A 5,149-nucleotide genomic window follows, 5' to 3' on the forward strand; every position below is an offset into this window, starting at 1 on the left:
GTTAAAATGACCCAGTGAAGTTATCCATACCCTTACTTAATTCAGAACTCCATTTTTGTTATCTGTTGGATCTCCCTGATTTGGTTGTTATTATTGTTGTTTTATCTATTTCCCTTTTCTTGTCTTCTCAGATGTGGTTATTTGACCATCTTTTTTTTTTTTTTTTTTTTTTTTTTTAATACCCTTTCCTACTTACCATCATCTAGACAGTATCCTTTTGAGTAACTTCTCTAGTGGTCACCCTGGGAATCTAAAAATACATAAAGTCGATTTCAAATCCAAAACTGTTTGTTCCCACTGCAGATGAGAGAAATGGAGTGCTGTCCATACCAGGGACAGCTCTCAGAGAGCGTGGCACCCTTGGCCTCCCTCAACACAAAGGCCATGTCATGATAAAGCCAGTTAAACTTCTGTTTCCCTGCAAGAAAACTGGCTTCTCAGAAATCACGTGACTGGCGGTCCGCTAACCTAGCTGAAAGGCTTGGAAGGCCCCAGCCCCCACTGTTGCACATCCTCCCTTGTCCTTTCTCCTCCTCTCTGACTCAAGCTTTCTAATGTAGATCCTCTATTTCAATAAACCAACTGTCTCCCGGGATGTTTATGCCCACCATACTCGCTGCGGCAGGAAACCCTGTCCCCCAGTTCCTCCGCATCCTGAGAATAACCAGTGCACAACGGCCCACGGGGGACAAGGGACCTACAAGAAACCCTTTCGTTTGGGGGATTCTCGTGGTGGCGGTGGCAATTTTGGACCAGGACCAGGAAGCAGCGGGGTGGGGGGTGCGGCAGGGGGATGTGATGGATACGGAAGTGAACGTGGATTTGGGGATGGCTCTAGTGGGTATCGAGGAGGACCTAGAGGTGCCAATTTTGGAGGTAGCCCTGGTTATGGAGGAGACAGAGAAGGATATGGTGGTGGAGGATCGGGATATATCGGGACCAGGGTAGGGGCTACCTACGGAGGTGGTTATGACAGCTATGGAGGAGGAAATTGTAGAAGTGGAAATTATAACCAGCAAGCTTCTAACTATGGCCAGCGAAGTGTGGAAACTTCAGTGGTATCAGGAACATGGGCAGACCACATGGTGGAGGGAACTGTGGTCCTGGAGGAAGTGGAGGAAATGGGGGGTATGGTGGAAGGAGCCGATATTGAGCTTATTGGTATAACTTATTGATATAAGTAGAAAGTACTTACCGTGGGCTTCACTGTGTAAATAGGAGAGGATGAGAGCCCAGAGGTAACAGAACAGATTCAGGGTATCGAAATAACTAAGTTAAGGAAACTCTTATCTCCGTCATGCATGAATATGCAGTGATAGGGCAGACGGCACCAGAGGAGATGCAGGGAGACAGTTTGTGAGTGGATTGGACTTTTCAATAACGTTACCTTACTGTGGAGGCGGAGGAAGGATTAGCTAAAAAGTGCCTTTGAGGTGGTTTCTTAGCTTTTTAATAGTTTGTTTCTTCCTGGTGGTCTTTGTAAGGGTGTGGAAGCGCTCCTTCTTTGTTAATGTTAAATTTGTAAGTCTCAGGTGACAGGTGAAAACTCTTTTGAGGCTCTTCTCAAAAGTTCTGAAAAGCTGTTAGACAGAATCATGGTGTAATAAGGCATAAAGCTTTTCCTTTAAAAAATTTAAGTGCGTGTGTAGTTAAGAAGCTGGTGTACATTTATGATTTAATAAAATAATTCTAAGGGGGGAAAAATCCTGAAGCTCTAAAAGCTCCATTTCTTCTCCCCTATTTCTGTCAAAGTTATGCTAAATAGTACATCTACATATTTCTGGAACTGCATCAACATCATACACTTAAAAATACCAATATTATAACAGGCTCTTTTGTTAGCCCAAATAGGTACCAGTTCCGCAGCCCTCTTCCATCCACGAAGCCCTGCGTGTCACTCTGGTGTCCTCTTCTGTCTGAGAATCTCCTGTAGACATTCTGTTTCATGTAGGTAGAGGGGGTAAACTGAGGGCCTCACTGTTTTATTGTCATTGCTGAAAGCTATCTGAGATACAGAATTGACAGCCTTGTGGGTGTGAGCGAGTGTGTTCAAGTGTGTGCAGTGCATGTGGTTGTGTGTGCACGCAAAGACCAGAGGTCAACCTTGAATGTTAGTGCCCAGAAGGCAACCATCTTTCTTGAGACAGAGTCTCTCACTGGTGCCTGGACTTTGCCAATTAGGCTCGACTAGCGAAGTTAGCTCTGGGGATCCTCCTGGGCTTGCTTCTGCAGTGCTAGATTTATACACACACCCAGCTGGCTTTTACAGGTATTCTGGGGATCAAACTGAGGTCCGCATATTTGTGTGACAAGAACTTTCTCAATCCCAGCAACTCTTTTCTTGTTTGTATTAGCAAAGGTGGCACTTTTCCTGTTTACCTGTGTGGTGCCCACAGGAGAATCCCTGTCAACAGATGTATTGTCCTTCAGACACACAATTTCTCTCCAGCCACTTAAATACTTTTGTCTCCAGTGTTCTATACATGTCTCATGTCTTTGCGAGTGCTGGGCTGAGGTTTGTCCCTTTGACTCTGTCCTACTCAGGCTTGATATATGTGTGGTGCCGCTCAGAATGTGTGAAGTTCCAGAAGTCATCTCTCCAAATCATTTTCCAGTAGTGCTTTCTTCCTTCTCACCTTATGAGAAAATCTTGTGACATAAAATGTCACCCATTTTCTATGGTTCCACAGATCCCGAAAGTCCTGTTTGGACTTTGGTTTTAGTATTCTCTGCTAGTTAGCCAACTGAGTAATGTTTTTCATTTCAGTTGACCCCGTTCCCTCCACTCCCTGCCTTCCTGTGGCTGAGGCTTACAGCGTGTTTTTAACTTTTGGTTGTTTGTCAGTTCTGAAGTTTCCACTTGTTCTTTTTCACGGTTCTATTTATGTCTTAGGTTTGAAAAGTTGCTCACGGTTGCAATTTTGAACATTTTTATGACACCCACATCTAATTCTAACATCTGCATCACCTTACCACTGGCATCACTGTCTTGTCCTGCAAGTTGAAAATATCGTGTTCTTTGCATGCTGAGAAATTTTTGGACTGTTGCAGAAATTTTGCATATTAATTTGTGGGAATCTGGGTCTCACATAAATATTATGTGTTTTGTGCACAGGTATTTTGCTTGCATTTTTGTCTGTGCACATTTCTGTGCATGTCTCATGTCCTTGGAGGCCAGAAGAGGCTATCAGATCTTTTGCAACTGGAGTTACAGACCTTTGTGATCAATAGATATGGGTGCTGGGAATTGAACCCAGGTCCTCTGCAAGAACAGCAAGTGCTCTTAGCTACCGACCATCTCTCCAGTCCTTAGAATGCTTTTTTTTTTTTTTAATGCTGGTATTTGTTTGGTGAGATTGAATTCACGTATTTAAGCTTACTTTTCTACGGGTTATGGCCATTGTCACTTCGGCTATCATGGGCTTTAAGGGCTACTCAGATTTATCTTGTATGTATACCATCTAGCAGTCAGTTTATTTTCTGGGAATTTATGATCTATTAGTTTGGTTATATTTTTGTTTATTTTGAATTGTTTTGACAGCAGTACACTCTGTAGCCCAGACTAGCCTGAAATTCATGATTCTTCTGCCTCAGCTTCTCAAGCACTGGGACGGCAGGTATGGACCACCACACCCAGTTTATCTCTGCCATCATGAGCTTGGAAATGTATTGTGAGACAAATCACGCATGCACAGCTTCAGGCTCAGGCCAGGCATTCCTAAGCAGGCATAAGAAGGTGATGGATCTGACCCTCAAGCGCTGCCTTCTGGGCTATTTTCCCAGTACTTTGTGGTTCCCTGGGTTATCCTGGAGATGCAAGTTAGAGAAGCCAGTTAAAGGGGTTTTTTTGTTTTTTGTTTTTTGGTTTTTTTTTTTTTTTTTTTTTTGGTTTTTCGAGACAGGGTTTCTCTGTATAGCCCTGGCTGTCCTGGAACTCACTTTGTAGACCAGGCTGGCCTCGAACTCAGAAATCCGCCTGTCTCTGCCTCCCGAGTGCTGGGATTAAAGGCGTACGCCACCACGCCCGGCAGTTAAAGTTTTAAACCAGACATTTATAGAGTTTGGTTCTGGGGGGGGGGGGAACAAACCAAGATTCTGTGTCTGAGTGTGGTGTCCTCTTGTGACAGAAACTATGTATATGGATAGGTGACTCATCCATTTAGGTTAATGTGTTGTGAGGAAACTTGTTCTAGGGTATTCTAGAAGTGGAACACTTTCCTGGCTATAGAGAACCACAGGTACGGCGGTTTCTTTGAAATAAATCCAAACCCAACACGACTATTTTGAACCTAAGAACATTCAGCTTCTCACCGAGTTGTATTCTGTGGTTTGCAGAAAAACTGAGATGGAAAAACTCAAGTCCCGACCAGCTGAGTCCCCATCAGTATACCCCGGGCCACACTCTGCCTCTACCAGCCAATCATGTCTTTGCTATCCAAAGCAACTTAATGGGTTTCATTCTTGTTTGCTGGCTACTTCTAGCCACTCTAGTTGATATGGATGCACATCTAGCTCACCCTCCTTCCCTCCACTGTTTCTAAGGTCTCATAAGCATTGAAAAGGACTTGAAGGAACCAGCAATATTGCTCAGAGAATAAAGAAACACGTAACGAGCAAGCCTGACAGACTGAGTTTGACCTCTAGAACCTTCACAGAAGGAGAGAATTGATTCCCACAAGTTGATCTCTGACTTCCATGTATGTATAACTTTGGGAAGAGGCTAGAATTTTTTAATTTGTATTTCATATGTATGAGTGTTTTGTCTGCGCAGGGGTGTATGTGTTTGTGTTTGTGTGTGTGTGTGTGTGTGTGTGTGTGTGTGTGAACGAAAAGAAGGCATCAGATCTCTGTGCCCTAGAATTATGCTATTTATAAGCCACCATATGAGTGCTAGAAACTGAACCCAAGTCCTTTGCAAGAGCAACAAGTGCTTATTTATTTATTTATTTATTTATTTATTTATTTATTTTTGAGACAGGGTTTCTCTGTGTAGCCCTGGCTGTCCTAGAACTCACTCTGTAGACCAGGCTGGCCTCCAAGTCAGAAATCTGCCTGCCTCTACCTCCCAAATGCTGGGATTAACAGTGTGTGCCACCACTGCCTGGCACAACAAGTACTCTTAACCACTAAGCTATCTCTACAGTCCCCC

Source organism: Mus caroli, unplaced genomic scaffold (assembly GCF_978045245.1).
Source record: "Mus caroli unplaced genomic scaffold, Mus_caroli_1 scaffold_11, whole genome shotgun sequence".
NCBI lineage: Eukaryota > Metazoa > Chordata > Mammalia > Rodentia > Muridae > Mus > Mus caroli.